The sequence below is a fragment of the Fundulus heteroclitus genome, unplaced genomic scaffold (genome assembly GCF_011125445.2).
Source record: "Fundulus heteroclitus isolate FHET01 unplaced genomic scaffold, MU-UCD_Fhet_4.1 scaffold_41, whole genome shotgun sequence".
NCBI classification, from domain to species: domain Eukaryota; kingdom Metazoa; phylum Chordata; class Actinopteri; order Cyprinodontiformes; family Fundulidae; genus Fundulus; species Fundulus heteroclitus.
The window spans coordinates 1,319,112-1,341,895 of NW_023396824.1; the positions used below are offsets into that span (position 1 = coordinate 1,319,112).

General features: G+C 38.9%; 1 protein-coding gene and 1 long non-coding RNA gene across 2 annotated transcripts in view; both read right to left on the reverse strand.

Annotated features, from left to right (window-relative positions):
• The window catches only part of LOC118560258 (protein NLRC3-like), a 492,641-nt gene that overhangs the window by 370,170 nt on the left and 99,687 nt on the right, over positions 1 to 22,784 (reverse strand). The window lies entirely within an intron of this gene.
• LOC118560266 lies at positions 453 to 1,308 on the reverse strand. Its single transcript, XR_004929225.1, has 2 exons — positions 1,196 to 1,308; positions 453 to 815 (listed from the first exon to the last, which is right to left on the reverse strand). It is a non-coding gene; the product is annotated as an uncharacterized LOC118560266 (long non-coding RNA).

The following is a 22,784-nucleotide window of genomic DNA, read 5'->3' on the forward strand; positions in this document are numbered from 1 at the left end:
ATATATATATATATATATATATATATATATATATATATATATATATACACTTTTATTTGGGTGTGATTAATTATTTCACAGTCCTAATTTATTTATATTTACATACATACTTCTATAACATGAATATTACTGTTATAATAAAATATGAAATACTGACAAAAAAGGCTTATTGTGTGGCAACCTCTTGGTGTAGAAGCATAATCCAGGTTTCAAATTAAAGGTAACACTTTGAAGTTTCATGTAGACTATTCGGATTATATATCAGGAGTAATTACACAAAAGTTCCTATTTTTAAACCATTATAAAAGTGACATTTATTTGCTATAAAAATTGGTACAATAGTCCCCTTCACAAGTATATATAGATGTAGCATGTTGAAATCCCCACCTACACTACTGTGATGGTATACACATGGAAGACAGAGATTTAAAAAATGACCCAAAAAACATAGCTTGGCTAATGCCCTTTGAAAAGGACGGTTTTATTGAGCTTCTGTTGCATGTTGTTGCTCTGTAAGCTAAGGTTAGTTATTTTGGCAATGTGGTGCAGCCTTAACTTAAAAAAAACAAGGACACAACCAACGTTAACAGCGTATGGTGGTGGCTGTCTTTGCCATAGACAGGTCTGACGAATGACCCACTCTGCTGCCCTGACTACCATCACTGTGCCTTCTGATGGAATCACCAGATTTCCATTGTTTTTTAACTTCAGCAGGTGGTAGCTCTGGTCCTTGATGGCAGATGCAGCATCTGTTACCAAGCTGGCACGGCAGACATCACAGGACAGCTTCTTCAGAGCCCGTCGCTCAACAAATCCTGAAATAAGAGTTGGTATATTAAAATAATTTATAATAACCATGGGGAAATTAGGGGAACATTTATTTTTTTGGACCATTGTGAGATTGATTTCCCTCAAATTTACACCAAAGATTAATTGTCATACAATCGTTATTGGTGTCAGTAAAACCTATATAATTGACCAGTGGTCTCAGCCTTGATAACTTGCGCAAGTAGCCGTGATGCACAACTATGCTGCATGATTAAGTCATTTTTCAACAAGAAAATCTGCAATTTTGACATGTTCAAGCATCAGGAATTATAGCCACGTTCATAACGTTTGTAAGAAACCAAACTGTTTGTAAATCCGTCAAGAATTCAATGAAATAAGAGTATTTGTGTTCGTGCTGATCACTCACCTTACATTAGGTACCACAGAGCACGCCAGAAAGCTTGCCTGAGGCAAGATGGCCGCCGGTGATGACGTTTGAGACTCCGCCGTAAGACATCTAGCCTTTATTATGGATATCTATGGTCGGTACCGGCATAGACATAATATAAGAGTAGACGAGTCACTGGGCGGTTCTGCCTATGCTGCAGATGCGTCAGAGCGTCCGCCATCTTAAATGTGGCAAATCTGCAGTTACTCAGTCACTTAAACAGTATCAGAGGGACTTTAATCTCTGAATATACTTTGTATTCATAGTATTTTTTTTTGTAATATTACAAGTTTATTTTCGCATCCCTTTAGCTTCATTCTCCTGAATTTATTCTCCTAAAGAATAAAAATATTTAAAATAATCTAACCTGGCCCTATTACTCCAGGAGTGAAATAATTCTGCAAACTGTGTTTATTCTGGAAATGTTCCCCCTTAATTCTCATAATATGACGTTTTTCTCATAACATTATCACTTTTGTGTTTGTTTGTTTATTTTTACTTTATTGACCTAGGACTTTTTTCTCTCATTTTATTAATTTTACCTTTTTAATACTCACCCAAAAGTCTGTTCCTAAAGGTTCACAAGTGACATGGTTTTATGAAATAATGAAGACAACAATGTTTAGATTTAACAAATCGATCCTCATAACACATACACACACACACACACACACACACACATATATATATATATATATATATATATATATATATATATATATATATATATATATATATATGTGTGTGTGTGTGTGTGTGTGTATTTATTGCAGCACAGGAATGAGGCATCTTCACTGATCCACGTTCACAATAACAGAACTCAACTTTTTTCTGCCACATACAATATGGCGGTGACGTTGACGTGCGAACCTGCGCCCTATGACGCGTCTACGTATATATGTCTGTGGGTACCGGCTGTAGCTGCTGGACTTCGTAAGCGGGAATGGATGAGCCAGAACCGGTCCAGGAGAACCAGAGCGGCTCCTCCTCTGCTCTCCCCGACCCACAGCTCAGAGTCCCGGACCCTGAGGACCAGAACCTCCGGGGACATCCACCAGGTTAGAGACTTTGGTAAAGAAAGAGGTTCTGCTGGTGGAACCGAACCGACACCTCTGGAACCAGAACCTGTGTGCTGTCCTCACACCACGTGACCACGTGCAGCCAGACAGCGGACAAAATGAGAAGGTTCCCCACAGCCTTTACTAGGGTTCTCTGAGGAACCTTTACTCATAAATCTGGTTTAATTTGGTTTAAAGATGAATATTTTCTGAGGCAGGAGCGCGTAGAACAGATTAAACTTCAACATTTTATCCAGTTAGTCGCTAAAAAGCAGATTTTACCTGAGAAAAATACGTCAAAGATCTTTTTTAAGGTGAGAGGTCTCACTATGTCACGTAATTCACGTAGGGATCTAACAAAGGTAAGAGGTCTCACTCTGATTAAATATAAACCCAAAACCTTTCTAACTGGTTTTAGCATAGATTTCTAATTTTAAACACCTCTGGGATTATTAAAGTATTTCTGATTCTGAAGCTATGAATTTATTTAATATCCTATTCATTTATTTATTCACGGCATGAATTTCTTGCTGCATTTTAACAAAAGCCAGAACAGAATGTTTTATCATTAAAATACATAATATATAATTAAAACTGTAATAACATGTGACATCAGACTCTCAGCTCACATGGAGCTCCTCCTGATCATTATAATAATCTGATTTAATTTACTAATACTACTCTGGTAAAATACACTTAGATTAATTATTATCATTATAATAATCTGATTTAATTTACTAATACTACTCTGATAAAATACACTTAGATTATTTATTATCATTATAATAATCTGAATTCATTTTCTAATACTACTCTGGTAAAATACACTTAGATTAATTATTATCATTATAAGATTATTTAATTTACTAATACTACTCTTTAGTAAAATGCGCTAAATTTATGTTTTATCTTTAAAATAATTATAAACTTCCTACTAGCGTGTTGCAGCTTTACCAAACTCACAGTAATGTGTAATAATGAATAAACATAACATTGAAGGTTGTAGGTGTCCACACTGATGCCTGATTAAATTCATAGGTTTAGATTTTCTGCTGTCTGACTGAATCGTTCCTGTTGACTTTAGACCAGGTTCTTCCACCACAGACATCATATACGTAGACGCGTCATAGGGCGCAGGTTCTCACGTCAACGTCACCGCCATATTGTGTGTGGCAGAAAAAAGTTGAGTTCTGTTATTGTGAACGTGGATCAGAGAAGATGCCTCATTCCTGTGCTGCATGGAAATGTATTCTGGCTGATTTCACTACTTGTATCTGCCTTCTATAAACTAAGGCTGCACCATGTTGCAAAACTGAACACATTAAAGCTGCAGAGTGGCAACACTAGAAAAAAGCTGCGCAAGACCATTCTATTTCAAGATTTTTAGCTGGCACACAGTACAGACTATTTTATTTAGACATACAGTAGATGTGCATATATAGATTTTGAAGTATTATAAATAAGCCAAATAAATAGCTGTGTGATTTTATATATATATATATATATATATATATATATATATATATATATATATATATATATATATATATATATATATATATATGTATGTATATGTGTGTGTGTGTGTATGTGTTATGAATATAAGGATCAATTTGTTAAATCTAAACATTGTGGTCTTCATTATTTCATAAAACCGTGTCACATGTGAACCTTTAGGAACAGACTTTTTGGGGGAGTATTAAAGAGGTAAGATTAATAATATGAGAAAAAAAGACCTAGGTCAATAAAGTAAAAAAAAAACATAAAAGTGGTAATGTTATGAAAAAACGTCATATTATGAGAATTAAGAGGGAACATTTCCAGAATAGTCACAGTTTGCAGAATTATTTCACTCCTGGAGTAATAGGGCCAGGTTAGATTATTTTAATTATTTTTATTCTTTAGGAGAATAAATTCAGGAGAATGAAGCTAAAAGGATACGAAAATAAACTTGTAATATTACAAAAACAAAAATAATATGAATACAAAGTATATTCAGAGATTAAAGTCCCTCTGATACTGTTTAAGTGACTGAGTAACTGCAGATTTGCCACATTAAAGATGGCGGACGCTCTGACGCATCGCAGCATAGGCAGAACCCGCCCAATGACGCGTCTACGTATATTATGTCTATGCTTCAACCCTGGTCCTCAGGAACCCTGTCCTCCATGCTTTAGGTGTCTCTGGTCTGCCTGACCAAAATGAAATGATTGTATGAGCTCAGTCATATATGGAGGTCAGGTGTGTGGAGACAGGAGACACCTAAAGCATGGAGGACAGGTGCTGAGGACCAGGGTGGAAGACCTCTGCTGTAGACATGTCTGACCTACGTTCTGCTGTGATCTACATGTGTTCTACACCCCGTTTCCTCAGGGGGCGCACCTTTTCTAAAAACCTTTTCTGTGCTTCAGACTGAGCGGCTCTGTGGCCCCTGCTACAGTGCTGAGGAAATAATGTCAATGATCTAATGATATTGATATTGATTCTAATTTAAATTAAGCAAAAGTGAGTCAGTGTGGCCAGACAGGGCTAGTTTCCACCCAACTGGGCGTCTATTAAACACATTGAGCTGAAAAATAGCTGATTATTAATAGTTTTTCAAATTGGGAAGCCTTTCACAACATTTAGCGGCTGTTAGAAAGAATTAATGACAAAATAAAAGTAGTCAAAGTAAACAAAGTAGTCGTCATTGTGTGGCAGAAAACTAAAAACTCCTTGAACTCATTTTAGCAGTTAATTTATCTCTGAAATGAGTCCAACCCGACATCATCTGTGATTAATATGTTAATAAAGTGTCACTATGAATGCTAACGCCACAGATGACTACACATTTTGTGGGGAGCCTGTGTGCGCCATGTTTTTCTTTGTTTGTGCACTAATGTCATGTTCTTTGTGTTTAACAGTTCAACGCTTTACACAAGTCCAGGAAAGGTTGAGATATTTTAGTTGAGCAGGTTTTATGTTGGTTTGGTCTGGAAACGGTCAGATCTGGCAACACAGTGTAGTGCTGCGTCCATTCAGTTAGCTCAGAGGTCAGACATGAGCATAAGCGCTGATAAATGTGATAAATATGATAAATATGATGAACATGAGCCCTGATGTCAGGCTGGACACTAGGAGAGGAAACCACAGCAGCTCAGAACCACCGGGCTCGGTTCTGCTCGGTTCTGCTGCTAGCTGCTGTAGCTAACCCTCCTAGCATGAATGTTAACTCCGGTGTTGACTTCAGTCATGACTTACCCAACAGAAATTAATTTAACTTCTTGTATTTGTTTGGAAATAACTCCAAATGTCCACGCAGCAGCAGCAGCAGCAGCAGCAATGAGCTCAGCTGAGCCGCTCTGTCTCTGTAGGCTACGAATATTTGCCGCTGGGACTGAGTCTAAGGCAGAGATTTCATTGGTTCCTGTTCGTTCGTTCGTTGTCTTCCGCTTATCCGGGGTCGGGTCGCGGGGGCAGCAGCTTCAGTAGGGAGGCCCAGACGTCCCTCTCCCCAGCCACTTGGGCCAGCTCCTCAGGAGGAATCCCAAGGCGTTCCCAGGCCAGCCGGGAGACATAGTCCCTCCAGCGTGTCCTGGGTCTTCCCCTGGGCCTCCTCCCGGTGGGACGTGCCCGGAACACCTCACCAGGGAGGCGTCCAGGAGGCATCCTGACCAGATGCCCGAGCCACCTCAACTGGCTCCTCTCGACGTGGAGGAGCAGCGGCTCTACTCTGAGTCCTCCCCGGATGACTGAGCTCCTCACCCTATCTCTAAGGGAGAGCCCAGACACACTACGGAGAAAACTCATTTCAGCCGCTTGTATCCGGGATCTCGTTCTTTCGGTCACGACCCAAAGCTCGTTCCTGATCTAATGGAAATTATCTGGCTCTTTGTTGTTTTTATTACAGAAGGAGGAAGACCAGGAGGAAGCAGAGGGTCACCGCTGTCAGCACTGTGAGAAGGTCTTCAGCAGAGCTTCCAGCCTGTGGAAACATGAGAAGACTCACACAGGGAAGAAGCCACACACCTGTGGTCTGTGTGGGACAAAGTTCGCTCAGGCCGCCCACCTGAAGAGGCACCAGAACATCCACACTGTGGAGGAGACCTTCAGCTGTGAGCAGTGTGGACAAACCTTCACCCAGAGGCAATGTCTGAAGCTCCACCAGCAGCACGTCCACGCCGGCCTGAAGCCTCACACCTGTCAGGACTGTGGGAAACGCTTCTCCAAACTCAGCAACCTGAAGGTCCACCAGCGCATCCACAGCAGAGACAAACCACACGTCTGTGAGAAGTGTGGGAAGGCGTTCAGGGACGGCAGCAACCTGAGGAACCACAGACAGACACACAGCGCAGTGAAACCCTTCTGGTGTGAGGAGTGTGGGAAAACCTTCACCCGACCGTGTTCTCTGAGGAAACACCAGAGGATCCACAGCGGAGAGAGACCCTTCAGCTGTGGGCACTGTGGGAAAAGCTTTGCTCAGAAGTACGCCCTGGATGTTCACAGGCAGCTGCACACCGTGGAGAAACTCTACTGGTGTGACCACTGTGGGAAGACCTTCAAGCAGAACCAAGCTTTGACTGTACATCAGCAGAAACATCACAGCGCTCAGGAACCGGCGGCAGACTGAGGTCCAAACTGGGATCTGAAGACAGCAGCTCAGAGTTACTGTGGTTCTGTAGCTGATCTGTTACTGATGTTGAGTTCATTTACCTGCTGTACCTCCTCTGTCTGGCAGGTTGGAATAAAAACAAGTTCATAAATCAACAGGATGGTTTCTCAGCTGTGTATCTTCTGCGACTCATTTCCACACTGTTGCTTCACATTGAGCTCCCCTCCATGAAACTGAAAAATAAATATGGCAGACTTCACAAAAAGCTCTCTGAGAATCACCTTTCTCTGGCCTCGTCCAGTTAGCATCAAAATCCTTTTATTTTACGAGCTTCTTGGTGCTCATGAGGGCTAAATATTGACAGAGACTGCAGCTCTGCTTCTTAGTGCCAGAAAAGCCCTTATGGAATAAATTTCTGACTTTTCAGAGTCTGATCCAGTCAGACCAGGGACAGTTTCAGCTTGTGGGAAGCCACTAACCTTACCTGCAAGATGAATTCCTGCAGTATTTGTGTGGTCAAACACAGGAGAATCCATCTTGAACCGCTCCAGCAGTTTGTTTCCAGACCAAAAACGGTCTGAGCCAATCACGTTGCAGTGATGAGGGTTAAGGCGGGACATCCAGCTGTGATGAAAGGTGCCGGGTCCACAGCTGGAACATGTTTACCTCAAAGCTCTGAGGATCAGCAGTTAAGATCTCACTTCCTGTCACTTTAAAGTCTGTCACCAGTTTTATGTTCAAAAAAACAAACTATGTCAAAAACAACATTGTAGTCACACCTGATGCATTCTTTTTATCTTCATGCTTTTGTTTTAGATTTTCCATATGTCATCAATATTGTTTTATTATTTTACATAATTATCACATTTCACTTTTAGTAGTTTTTAAATAGACTGGCTACAAAAGCCCATCTAGGAGCTAACTAGCTCACGCTATAAACACCATGATACAGGGACTGCTGTTTTTCAGTCTGTTATCGTGTGTCTATAGCAAATAAATCTAATAAAAGTATAAATGTGCCTTTCTCCCCACAAACGTCAATTACATTAATAGGAATCAATCAACCTCCAATATTTTAATGAAAACTGGAGGCTATTCTTCATGAATGCGATTGGAAAAAAAACTAAAACTTTTTGGTGATTTTAATATAAACTGTTAAATGTAAACAGTTAAAATTATTAACTACTCGTCATAATCTGAACTGATCCACTAGGATGATTAAATCATCAGAAACGTGTATTTGGTGTTCAGCAATAGGTGAAAATTATAACTTAAGACCTTTTCCAGAAAAATTACCCAAAACTGGTTTGTTCATCCCTTGAATAAAGCATCTGAGCAAGTATGGATTCCTAAACGTGAGATTAATTTTCTAGAAGCTGCATTAAATGAAATCAAATGGGCAGGTCATTTTCTCAGAGCACAGAGGTGGGGATCAAGTCCCAGACAAAAGTAAAGGCCACAGAAAAACATTCCATCCATCCATCCATTTTCCAAACCGCTTATTCCTCATGGGGTCGCGGGAAAAACATTCAAGAAGCTTTATTTGTCACCTTTCAGACGTACACTTATAGTACACACAACAGGCAACAGGCAGGTGTTCCTCCTGGTTTCAGGTGTATTTTTCCTTTTATTCTGCTGCCTGTGTTACTTTAATTTACCCCTAAGTTGTCTCCACCTCAGCTCTGCTTCATTTTTATTTTTATTTGGTTTAAATTTTGACATTTCTGTTTTTTATAGACAGAACCAAATGTTTTTTATTTATATTACTTGTAAATAAAATTGTTAATTTAAACTTGTAAATAAATTTGTTAACTTAAACTGTAGTCTCTTGCCTCTCAGTCTAAACACCCTGTGAGCCTGAAACTGATTAAATGTTAAGTGGACTTCCTGCGGTGGTTTAATTGTTTCTCTAAACCATTTATGTCCACAACATGATGGACAAACTCAGCAGAGGCCGATCTGCCAATAACTGATTTAACATGTGAATGTAGGACCACCGCCTGCCAGCAGGTTTACCAGAAGGTCCACTATTGGTACCGTTGTTTAGCTTTATATAAACGATTTACCAGCAGTACAAGGTCAACCATATGCTGATGATGCAGTGATGTATGTTCATGCAGCTCAAGAACCGTCATTCACACTGAGAAGTATCTGATTATTACAAATTATGCTTACAAAATTCTCTGTTTTTCTTTGCTTTGATGAATTTAAATAAAAAACTTGGTTCTGCCTCCTGAGGGACTAGAGATGGAAATGGCTCTAAAATCTCAATATTGACCTTGTGTTCATTAACATGCATTCATAAATAAATAAGATGGGATCCAGTGGAGGACCAGATGAAGACACATCGTACCCACGGCTAAAACTGACACTTTGATCTGCTACAGACGACCAGAACCGGTCCAGAACCCACTGGTCTGAACCAGAACTAACACTTTTATGGTATTAAAGGCAGCGGTTGGGTCTAAAACCACAACTTGAGGTTCTGAGGTTGTTTCTCCTCCTTCTGGGTCGCAGCAACGTGTAACCCTGATCTATAAAGTTCTGCTGGTTCTCCAGAACAGCAGCTAAGAACCCATCACCACTAAAGCCCGGTCCAGTCAGAGAAGAACCTCTCAGCCTGTTGAATGTCAGCCTTGGACCTTAGCTGGAGCGGTTCTGGATATTTCAGATTAAATGTTTCCCCCATGTAGAAATAAAGCTGCAGAACCTGATATGTGAACATCAACAGGCGACTGTGGCTTGATGGGTTGAGTAGTTGTCTGGCAACCAGAAGGTTGTGGGTTCGATTCCAGCTTCCTCTGCCACATGTCGATGTGCCCTTGGGCAAGGCACTTAACCCCAAGTTGCCTACCGAGCTGCGTCTCGGTGTATGAATGTGTGCGTGTTAGTGAGAGCGACTGGGTGAATGTGGCTATAGTGTACAGCGCTTTGGGTGGTCAGCATGACTGGAAAAGCGCTATATAAGTTCAGTCCATTTACCATTTTAACAGATCCAGAATCAGAACCTGGACTCAACTTGACCTGATGATCAGCTGTGGTCCTCAGTGGTGAAGCTCCTGGTTGGTCTCCCGGTGGACCTCAGATCTGGACCAGTGGGTCCCACAGTCAGAAGCCCAGTCTGGGTCTATAGGTGGTCACCAGAACCGGGTCACTGTGGTAGCATCAGGTTTCTACCTGAATGTGATGAAACAGGTTATTGGAGCCAAATGTGTATTTTGGGTTTTGGCCACTAGATGGGGCTGTCGGCTCCTATATATAAACCAAGAGGTGACGGGTAGTTGACAGGTGTTGAACCCGGAAGGGCATCCAGGTTTCTGACCGCTGTGGTGGAGTCATTGTGAACCAATGTTGCTGTCATGGAATAAATGGAGACCTTCATAATGGTTCATCTGCCTGACAGTTTTTGGACACAAAGAAGATCGCTGGAATTCATTTGACAGGCGAACAACAACGTTAGCCGCTCAGCGCGTCATAACTAAGCAACAATGGATCAACACTAAATTAGCGCAGTGCTAAACTGGCTACTATACTGTCAAAAACTTTCCCTTTGTTGACTTTGAGGAGCTCCGATGTTTTTGAACAAAGCGATGGAGGCTATGTGGAGCAGACTGAAACACTTTGGGCTGCGATGAGCTGCTGTTTGCTGGCTGGGCTGTCGCTACAGAGCCAGAGCATCAGACGGCGGTGGCGCCAGAAAAGGACCGGATGGACGACCGGATGGACGACCGGATGGACGACCGGATGGACGACCGGATGGACGACCGGATGGACGCGGTGGTAGACAATTTGTGATTGAAAGGATGAAGTCATTGAACCAGACGGCGGCAGCAATGGATCGGATGGACGCGGTGGTAGACACTCAGTGATGGAGGAGGATCGGATCGCTGGATGGAGTTCCTGGGGCTTTGAAAGTCGTGGATTGGATCACGGAATGTGAACAGGCGCCCAGCGATGTACGTGTAGCGCTACATCTTTGATGGCCATCATTATTCTTTTTGTGTGCACACATTAAAACCAATGCATTGGTAATTGCGTCGTTTAAATAATAATATTGGGCATTGCCTCTTTTGCGTCTGAGGCTCATTTAGTAGCTTTTTGCGCGTTTGTCTTACAAGTGGACTTTTGCACTATGGAGATGGATAAAAATACTGAGACTGAACATATGGCTGTTGGTGAGGAGACTCAGAAACGTACTGTTAAATTAACAGAAAAGGCCTTGGCTGAAAGGCTTGAACCATTACAAAAAGAACGACAATCAACATTAAACAAAACGGGTAAAATAAGATATGAAATTAATGATTTAATGTCTAAAGGTGAAAGAACAAAGGTTTTAAGTGTTCTTGATATGTTGACTAAGTTGTGTGATGATGCTAAATGTTTGCACGAGTCTTTTCTGGGATTTTTGCCACATGATGAAAAAGAAAATCATGATGTCTGGTTTAAAGCAAAAATGATTGCTAATAATGAGTGTATTTGTAGTGTAAATAAGTGGCTCTCTGAAACTGCAATTAGCAAAGATGATGGTGATGATGATGATGATAATGATGATGATGGTGTAAATCCACTGACTGTGTCAAATGTTAGTGAACATTCACAAAGGAGTGTTAATTCCAGCATCACTTCATCTGTAAGGTTAAAGGCAGCAGCTAAAAGGGCCTCAGTTTTGGCCTGTGTGAAGGCTGTAAAATAAAGACATGCTATTGAAGAAGAGGAGGAGAAACTGAGGAAAAGAAAAGAGATGCTTGCTCTGGAAACTGAGTTGACTGAATCTGACTTACAGATGGAAATGTATAATTTACAGCTGGAGCGTTCTTCACAGACTTCAGATTCAGTGAGCTCATACTATAAAAAGGAACCAAAGGGAAAATAATTAAAGCAAAGTTTGGACCCCACTGTGAAAGATTCTTTTGCTACAAATGAAATTCCAACTATTCAACAGGATGGTTTAAACCAGACTAAACAAAGAAATGAATTAAAGCTGGTATCAAAGGAAAATAAACCTATGGATGTAAGACCAAAAAGAACTATAACAACAAACCATCACCCTGTGGGGGTCAACATAAAGTCAGCGGCACCCAAATACAATTAAAGGAGCATTTTAAACATAATGAGAATATAACCCAACCATCAAACAGCTTACAACTACCTGGAGAACTTCTTACCATTATGAGCAGACAAACTGAAATCACAGCAGACTTGGTAAAGCAGCAACAGAGTATGACACTCCCACCAAGGGACATTCCTGTTTTTGATGGTGATCCTTTAGAGTACAGAGCATTTATTAAAGCCTTAGAACAAGGAGTTGAAACCAAAACAACCAATGCAGACTGTCTGTACTACCTGGAGCAGTTTACTAAAGGTCAACCTCATGAGCTGGTGCTCAGTTGTCAACATATGGATCCAGACTATGGTTATACTGTAGCAAAGACATTATTTCAGGAACATTTTGGAAACCCTTACAAAGTTGCAACTGCGTACATTAACAAGGCTTTGTCTTGGCCAGCAATAAGAACTGAGGACATTAGGGCATTACAGAGTTATTCTTTATTTCTGCGTGGCTGCTGTAACGTAATGGAAGAACTGGAGTACGTGCAGGAGCTGGACATGCCCGTAAATATGAGAGCAATCCTTGCTAAGATGCCATACAAGTTAAGAGAGCGTTGGAGAAATAAAGCTTATGATATAATGGAGACAACTGGATACCGGGCAGGATTTAATGATATGGTTGCATTCATCGAGCGACATGTCAAAGTTTTGTCAGATCCTTTTTTTGGAGAATTACAAGATTTCGGCTTCAGTACATCATCCATCAATCAGTCGTCAACGGCAACCTGGGATTAAGATCAAGGGGAACGTAGTGGCCAGCACTGTGACATCTGTGAGTGCTTCAGGAGAAGTTGATCAGCAACATGCTGCAGCTAGAGGAAGTGATGGCTGTTGTGCTTGTTGTTCAGAAGCTCACCCACTAGAAGAATGCAAACAGTTTAAAAGAAAACTGCATAAGTGATAGAATTATTATTACTATGTCAAGATATTTTATGTTATTTACTATTTTCATTGCATTTATCATATATATTTACTCTTTACTACTAAGAAGTTTTAAGGTTTTAGATCTCTCTTATATTTGCAGACGGCCTGCAGAAAGTAGAGAAATATGTTGTGACTATGATCAGTGTTTTTATGAACTCTATTCAGCCATCTGGAGTGCTGCACTGTGTGAACTGCTTGGTTTTATCTGGAAGGTCACAGTTATTTTGCTTATCCCTACCCCTTAGATTCAAAATGGAACCAGGGATTCCCTTTCCTAATAAATAGAGAGGGGGCGACGGATTTGTTTCAGATCGGATTTGGACATCTGTACAAAGCATCTCTGTTCGATCTCCTTGCAAGCTTATTTGAAAATCAATCTCATTGTTGTCTCTCCTTCTTGTGTTGTTAATGAATGTTTTAGGTGTTTGAACCTGACATTTAATTGGTCCTTCGAGCCGGATCCCAACATACAGGAGGATTTCCTCTGGGTGAGGTGAACCGGGTGAAAAGTCAGTGATCACTGCATTCAGATCCTTTTCCAAGGGCCTAGTCCATCTCGCCTCTGGGTTTCTGACTGTTGACGGGAAGTCCGAGGGAGGATTGACAGCAGTGGTGAGTGGATTTGTTTTTTTAAAGGTATAAATGAGTACCTGAGAGGTATTGCGAATAGAAGGGATAACGGAGTCCGAGAAAGTCCGTGATAACAAACCCTATCATCCTTGGCACTGATAGGTACACTAAGGGGTAACAGAGCCCAAAAGGTCTGTGAATTGAAGGGGTAACAGAGCCCAAAAGGTCTGTGAATTGAAGGGGTAACAGAGCCCAAAAGGTCTGTGAATCGAAGGGGTAACAGAGCCCAAAAAGTCTGTGTAGAAAAAAAACAAAATAGGATAACGGCGTCCTGATAATAGGCCGTGTAATTCGAGGCAGGGCGGCAGAGTCCTACAAAACTAACGTCTGCATTGTGTGTTTGTGTGTATGACGGGAAAATTAAATACCACTAGGTATTTTCTTTTCATTTAAAAACAGTGGGATTGGAAGTAGCAAGCCTTTGTGGAGGTCTAGCAAGAATTCTCCACTCGAAAGAGTTGAAGTGAGAATTACCACAACAGGTATTTTATTGTTACCCCACGGTGTAAAACTCCCAGCCTATAGAACACCCTATGTGTTACAGGACTGGATCAAATTTATAAAAATGGGAAAGGGACAAAGGAAAACATTGAAACAGCTCCAGAGTAAAGACTGGAAATTCAATGAACAGCAGGACCCTGATAAAATAAAACCTTTAGCTTCATGGGTAAAATAATACAATGCAGGTTTAAGGGGTGATTTAACAAACAAAAATAGCTAAAATTCCAGGAAGGTATTATTAATAAACGAAGAGATTTAAAAGGGGATCCCACAGAAACAATTTGTGAGTCTTTGAAAATACACCGGTTAGACAAGGAGGTACTTAAAGGTCCCGTAGAAAAAAGAAAAGAAAAACAAAGTGTCGCAGAAGACTCTTTTCGCGCAAGCTGTCTGTCTGATATGTTTTTGTTTTTGTTATATCTTGTCCAATGTAATGTGTCGTTTAATGGGATCATTGCATGAAAGGAGAGAATGTTTGAGTCCACAGCGCTTGAGAGTGTGTGTGTGCGCGAGTGGGTCTGTGTGTGTAAATCTGCGTATATGTGTGTGCATATATGTGTGTGCGTATGTGTGGCTCAGAATAGCGTCTGAGTGAAGAGATTTACAGTGGAAAGTACTGTGTGGAGTTGATCTTCGTGAAGGGAGAATTTGGCCAGAATAGTGGTAAAAAGTTATTATAGTTGATATTTGGCAGGGGATTAAACATTTCTTTGAGACAACTGAAAAAGAAAAAAGAAAAAAAATATATATATTTTTTGGTACAAGCATTATTTTAAGTAGTGTTATTTATTGCAATATTGCATATTAAGAATCCCAAATGAGCTTTAATACTTTGAGTAATTAAAAATAAAAAACAAGATTAATTGAAATAATAAAATTAATAGTTTGACAGCCCTAGTTTAGAGATAATACACCAGACTTATATCTGGTTGGAAAAAGAAAAGCGAAAATTAAATAAAATGAATAGAAAAAGGAAACGGAACTAAAAGGACGTTGCACCGGGGAAGCGTTTACATGGGGGGACTGACTAGACACTTCTGTTGTGGATAAAAGTGTCCCGAACTGCTAATAGCGACGTATAACTTTGAAAAATGGATAAGCGTCCAAGTCTCTGCAAGACAAAGAGTTGCACCCTTGCGGGGCTGAAGCGTAAAACCGCGTGTGGACGAAACATTCGGGGTCTTAGCCAGCGCACGCTTTCCACTTTTTAAACTAAGCGGGAACTTAACACGTTGAAAACATCTTTCAGCGTTGCCATTGATGTTTTGAAAAATATTAAAAACATAGATCTGTCTGTGTAAGATAATGAAAAAAACAGGCCTTCGTCTGTTTGTTTTTTTCTGAATGTCATCATTTCTATGTAACTGTATGGATGTATCTATTTAACTAAACGTTCTTCTGGGTGAACTTATAAATCATGGTTTCAAAGATGTTCATTTGTTTTGGGAGAACTGCAGCTCCTAATTCAAATACCATTTTTAAGCATGAACTATGTTAACTAAAAACTAAAGAAGGAACAAGAGATACTTCAATAACAGTTTGTTTTTTTAACATTAAATATCAGGGCCGAATTAAATTGATACACGGAGAGATTAAAATGGTTTAAACGAAAAATATTTCAGCTTTGTTAATAAATTGTAACAGGCAATGAGCTGTACATAAAAGGTTGTTGGATTTACTCCACTACAGAATTAGGCAGTGACCCCATCATTTGTTTGAGCCCTAAAGTAATACAAACTCACTGAGATCTTATTGCTTATAACAATAGTGATTCATCACAAACCAGTCCATTTGAAAGAAGTTTAGAAATACATGATCTTTGATTTAAATAGATGTAAAAAATAAAAATAAAACTGCTTTGGCTTTGATCAAACCTGTATGGAACTACATATGGTTGCTTTTCTAAGGGTTCTCTATTAATTTATTTTATTTCTTTTTACTTGGGATTTGAATGCAACTAATGAGAAATTTTGAAAAGTGTCAAATTATCAGAAGGCCACGTTACACGCGTCATCAGTTACAAAATCATCTGATGTTATTAGTTATGCTGAACTGAGGTGAACCTCAGAGGGACAGTATAACCTGAGAAGGACAGTAGATATGAAAAACAAATCTGACCATGATTTAAACATCTGAATGTTTATGGCGAGGCTGGGTCTGTGTGTTCTGGCCTGGGAGCACGAAAACTATGTCAGAGGGAAAAAATAAAATAAAGCCAGCTCCTGGAGGGTTAAACTCTAATTCTAATCTTGGGTTGTTTTGGGTAGCCTTCTCAATGTGCTTACTGGGAAAACTCTTATAATTTATAGAGAAACACTAGAAGTTCAGAAACCTAAAAGACAAAATCATTGCTTTAAGGTTTAATGCTTGACCAATTGAGATTTGGGAAGTTATGTATAAATAAAGATATTACTAATAGCAAATACACATGGTCAATGGACCAGAAGGATATCAAAAGTTTGTAATAAGTCAAAAACCTATGTCCAGGCCCGTATTAAGACAATGTGGTGCCCCTGGGCACTATACCTCAAAGCCCCCCCACCCATCAGACATAATCAAGGGGATTTCTGTAATGTAATTTACTATTTACTAACTTACACAACTACATGTAGGCATATGAGCAGTGAGCAATATTCAAATATCTCATTTTAAAATGTTGAAATTAAAAAGCACAGCTTTTGATGTCTGTTCTTTTTGGATTAATTTTCTGTAGCGTTAAAAAAGACGATACATTTGAACGTACTTGTGTACCAGCTCAACTATGACAGATTGGGGAGGGGGAGTGATAGATCATGTAGCCTAATCTTGATTTATTTATCATTTATTATTATTGTGACATCAGTGTTCACAAAATGAATAATGCATGGTCTTTCAACAATTTCAAGTAAATAATATAGAAAAATATATTTTTAAAGCATGTGTCATGTGGTGCCCCCACCCCCCCACCCCCATCCCCATGCTTGGTGCCCCTGGGCACTGGCCCACTGGCCCTTATGGATAATCCGGCCCTGCTATGTCATATTGGAAAATACATAATTGTGCTCCTTGGGAGACAATTTTGTTTTTTGGTTATTTATTTTGTTTTGATTTTTTTTTCTTTTAGAGATGTTTTGAACAGAGTTTCAAAAGAAAGGTGGTGTCTTAAAAATGTTTGTTGCTTTATGCTATTAACAGTTTTGTCTTTCTGCTTCTTTTTCTTTGCAAAGAAACCTGGTCAATATGATAGGAATGTGCTAACAGAGAGATTTAGACTCTTTTTAGACATTCTCAGATGCGAGTGAATACCAAAACGGTGCTGCAGTGACATGAGAGCTGATCCATGGGACAAAAGAGAAAAGGTGATGTCATTGACTTCAGCCTGATCCAGTTTTGAGTTTTATTTTGTCAGAGGCAAAGTTTGATTTATTTTTTAAATAATTTTATTTCTTTTATGTTTGTCATGTTAGAGGGAACACAGCGGTTAAAATGTTTGTGACTGCTTTGCTGTAATTTCTTTTCAACCTATAGAGCGTTTCTTTGGCAAAAAATGCTGGCAGAATTTATTCTGTTTGCAGGCGTGAGGACTGGAGGATGGACTCTTGAAGGGAAGGAGAATGTTGTGCTAAAGTCAGACATTGGACTGAAAATGGACAATGAAGGACTATGACTGAAGCATCGGACAACCTTCGACAACAAACACAGATGAGTTCTGCAGACACGACTTCATGCATTTCACTTCAGATCTTCTTGTACACAATTAAAACAAAACACACATTATGAAACACATTAGGATTATGTAAAGGTAAAAACTTTTAAATAAGCAACTTGATGGAATCATAGAGCAACTTAATAAATTAAGTGGGTATTATATCAAAAGTTAAATAAATAAAGAAATTAATTAGTTTTCACTATATAAGCAGAGTAACCTGAACTTTTAAATTAAAATTTAATTTAATGAACATCTTAGAGTAAGCAGATTTCTGCCAATCCGGCAGGCATCAATAAAACAGTAACAAAAGGTTACTGGATGAAATGGATAAGGTTGCAATAGAATTAGCATAATGACACATCCTACTAACTAACATGGGTAGATTTAGGATTAAAGCATCAGTGTAAAATGGTTACAATATTTATGGAGATTTAATATCTCTCGACTAGAACAAATAACTCAATAGTTTAACTGGTTGTTAAAACATCCTAAGGGGAAGAACACATAAAACAGGTTAGCTAATTGTTAACCTGAAGGCTTTTAGATCAGGATAATTTAATGGTTATCCTCTTACATACAGAAAAGAAGTAAGATTTATTTAATTAGATTAAATTATGGAGACATTTTGGATCTGGTCAGGATTGCTGGGAATGAATGAAGGTTTTCTCTGAGGAACATTAAAGCAGCAAAAGACATCCCACATTGGAACTCCTGTTGTGTAAAGAACATCTTGAAAGGCACGTAAGGTGAGATCTGGTGGAGATGCCGGGGATTGAACCCGGGGCCTTACAATGAGAGACGTTCCACACAGGGGGGTGTGGAGACCCCTGGGGCATGGCACCCAGGGACGAGCTGCTGTGGTCTGGCCCTGTTGTAAACTTGACACAGCTGGTGGAACCAGGTTGGAACCAAGGGAGACTATGACGTTGTCCCACAGGTTACCTGACACCTAACACTGACTGTAAAGGGTTCTGGGTTTTCAGAGTTGCTGAAAACAGAAAGCTTCAGAGAACCTTAACCTTTCCTGACCAGGCACTCAGAACACATAGATCATAGATCAGATTACCAAGGCCTAGACAAATAGGAACGCAGAGACACGTTCATCCAATAACTTCTTAATCAAAGTCCTTAATACTCAGTTAAATAATGACAAATAATCACATGTGTGGTTTACTTTATTTTAAGATTAAATTGGGAACTAATTCAGATTTGCTTAAGTAACTTTAGTTGTTCAACAATGTTAGAACGTTTTCAAAAAGCTCTCCTTCTCACTGCTTTGTTTTGAAAAACCTTGGCATCCTTGAACGGTAACAGCTTGGTATAAATATTTTGTCTTTTCTGTGCAGAACAGCACCTCACTTTCTTCTTTAAAAAAAAAAAAGAGAGAGAGAGAGGGAAAAGGCTTCTACATGGAAAGGCTTTCTTTTTCTCAGTTGGGGTTTTAAAATAAAACGGGAAATGACATGAAACGAATATGTTGATGAAATTATGTTGCAGAGAACTTCAACTGTCAGACAATTAAAGTTAAGGCAAACATTGGATGCATTCTGTTAAGAATTATTAGGAAACTACTGCAAACACATTTGAACTTAAAGATTACTCTTTTAACTAATAATTAAATTGCATAATTCCGGGAGCTAAATAATTGTGCACAGAAATATCTTGAATGTGAAAGTGTTTGGAGGATGTTTTAATAAATGACACATGAATGGGGTTTTTGATAAGAACACTAATTACACCTTGTTTCTGTTCTCCAATAGAAACAAGCTCTCGTGTCTGCAGACCATCTTCACAAAGTGTTTTATTAGAGAGAAATGCAAAATAAAATTCTCAGTGCCAATCCAGAACTGAACACTTATTACCATCCAGCTCAATCGTCCAGCCTGCGAGGAGGAACCAAGAAGAGGACTGGGGATGAAGAAGCCAGAGAACTCTGATTTCCTATTCTTCAACGGGAGGAGTTGCCTGAAGAGACACTAAGCGCGATTAGATTATTTTCTACCTTGTGCCTGAAAGGCCTGAAGGCTTTCTTAACTTTGCGTTCTTGACGTTTTGGACTCTTCTCATATTGTGTTACTGTTTGTTTAACTGCTCTGTTCCACTGACTTACATGTTTGATTTTTTGCGTGTTTAAGACATCTACACTGTGATGTCGCATTATGTTCAATATGATTTTATGGTAAAGGATGTAAACTGTTTGCTTCAGACACACAAAGACCTACGGTTTATGCAATTTTTTGCTTTGATATAGGAAGAACCAGGGTCTGATTGGCTCTAAAGTTCCTTTAATCTTAGCTGGTAATGGTAACTCCTAGTTTCAATAGAGGTACTTCTCGCTCAGATTGGCCGAGAGCGGGATTTCACCGGGGGTCACATCAGTTTTTATCATCTTTTAGATAGGATGAGTTTTTCTGGTGCTAAAGACCCAGCCTGCCCTCTGATGCCCCTCAGTGATACTCCTGGATTTGTAAGGTATGAAAGTGATGGATGATTGTCCATGGGAATGGTAAATGGAGAACCAAGTAAGGGGTTTTACAGGGTGGGGGAAGAGTAGACGGATTCGACCTTGGTTACTGAACAGTTTTTTCTTATCTAGTCTAATGTAAAATTCAAATAATGTGCGCATAGGGACCTAAAACAGGCCTTACTTAATTAGATGAACCCTAAATTGTAAATAAAAGCTAAACCTTTCTTCTTGTGTGATACAACTCTATGAAGCATTCATGTTGATCTGTACTAAAAGTTCCAGCACTGCGCGGTTCCAACACGGGAACATTCAATGTTGTGGAAAATATTATTCAGCTGTACGGAAGTTCGCGGTTGAACCAAAGGACTGTATTAATAAGCTGCTACTTTTTAAAAGAAAGAAAACATCATGAACGATTGAAGTGAGACAAGAAAAAGAGTATATTAAATGATAACAGGGGGGAATGATAGAATTATTATTACTATGTCTACATATTTTAGGTTATTTACTATTTTCATTTCATTTATCATATATATTTACTCTTTACTACTAAGAAGTTTTAAGGTTTTAGATCTCTCTCTTATATTTGCAGAAGGCCTGCAGAAAGCAGATAAATATGTTGTGACTATGATAAGTGTTTTTATGAACTCTATTCAGCCATCTGGAGTGCTGCACTGTGTGAACTGCTTGGTTTTATCTCAAAGGTCACAGTTATTTTGCTTATCCCTACCCCTTAGATTCAAAATGGAACCAGGGATTCCCTTTCCTAATAAATAGAGAGGGGGCGACGGATTTGCTTCAGATCGGATTTGGACATCTGTATTAAGCATCTCCGTTCGATCTCCTTGCAAGCTTATTTGAAAATCAATCTCATTGTTGTCTCTCCTTCTTGTGTTGTTAATGAATGTTTTAGGTGTTTGAACCTGACAATAAGGACAAAGTCTTTTTGCTGAGAAGGAAAGGATTATGTTCTGGCTGTCTGCAGTGGGGCCACATCAGCAGGAATTGTGAAGCACGATTAACTTGTGAAATTTGTAATGAACATATAAGAAGAGAGACAATTTCTCCTGAGTGTGAAACAGGAATATCAGAACCCTCATCAATTGTGAATGCAACATCTGGCCATAGAGGTGCCGGTAAGGATGGTGGAATGTTATCTGTTCTCCCTGTAAAGGTTAAAGCATTGAAAGGACAATGCACCATCCAAACATATGCCTTCTTGGATCCAGGTAGCACTGGAACATTTTGCTCCGAAAGGCTAATGCATCAACTGAACCTCACTGGAAAGCCAACACAAGTCCTTCTTGGAACAATGGGCCAAGCTAAAATAAGTTCAGCATTTTCTCTGTGTAATCTTGAGGTGGCTGGTCTGGAGAGCAATCCATTTTATCCTCTGCCAGAAGTTATCACGCAGGGACAAATGCCTGTGACCAAAGATGATATGATGACATCTGAAGATTTAATAAAGTGGCCACATTTGTCAAGAGTTCACATGCCATCTATAAATTAATAATAATAATAATTGGTAGCAATGCTCCAAGGTTATTAGAACCATGGGAAGTCATCAACAGCCAAGATAACGTCCCCTATGCTGTCAGAACTGTACTTGGCTGGGTGGTCAATGGGCCTTTGGATAAACTGTTAAAAAAATACTGTAGAATTTACAGTAAATTACTGGTAGCAGGGTTGCCAGCCGGTTACTGGAATATTTACAGTCAGGTTACTGTAATATTTACAGTCTTACTGTAATTCTATTACAGTTTTACTGTAATTTAATTTACAGTTTTACTGTAACTTAATTTACAGTTTTACTGTAATTCTATTAGAGTTTTACTGTAATTTAATTTACAGTTTTACTGTAATTATGTTACAGTTTTACTGTAATTTTATGATAAATTTACTGTAATTCTATTAATTTTCCTGTAATTTTATTAATGTAATTATTACAGCTTTACTGTAATTTTTATCAGATTTACTGTAGTTTTATGACAAACTGACTGTAATATAAATATTTTACAGTAATTCATTACAACATTAATTTGATTACAGGTTTACTGTAATTTTATTCCAACTTTGGTGTAATTATATTGGTTAATTTGTAGTAAATATTTACTGTAATAAAATCACAGTAAATTACAGTAGCCCTGTAATAGAAATACAATAAAAATTGTATTGCTACTTGTTGAAATAAAATGCCAATTTGCAACTTTCTACAAACTCTCCACTTTTATACAGAAAAATACAAAACCATTTTAAAATTATTTTATTGACAATTTAAAACCAACAAACTGCAGTATATCAAAAAGCATGTCTTAACAACACCATTTTCTTTTAACAAGAGCTGATCTCAAAAATAAAAATATGCATAACCAGCATGTTTATATTATATTGCATTTCTTATTATAAGTTTATATTATTATATACAGTTACATGTATTATTTTTACACTTAGATATTATACTTAGCTGTCACAACAAAAGTTTCTAAGGGTCAAAATTTCCAAACTGTCAAACAAAGACAAGAACAAGTTTTACAAGTTACAAGTCTTCAGTCAAGGAAAGGGATCCAACACAATCAAACTTTAAAAGTTGGAGGTTAAAA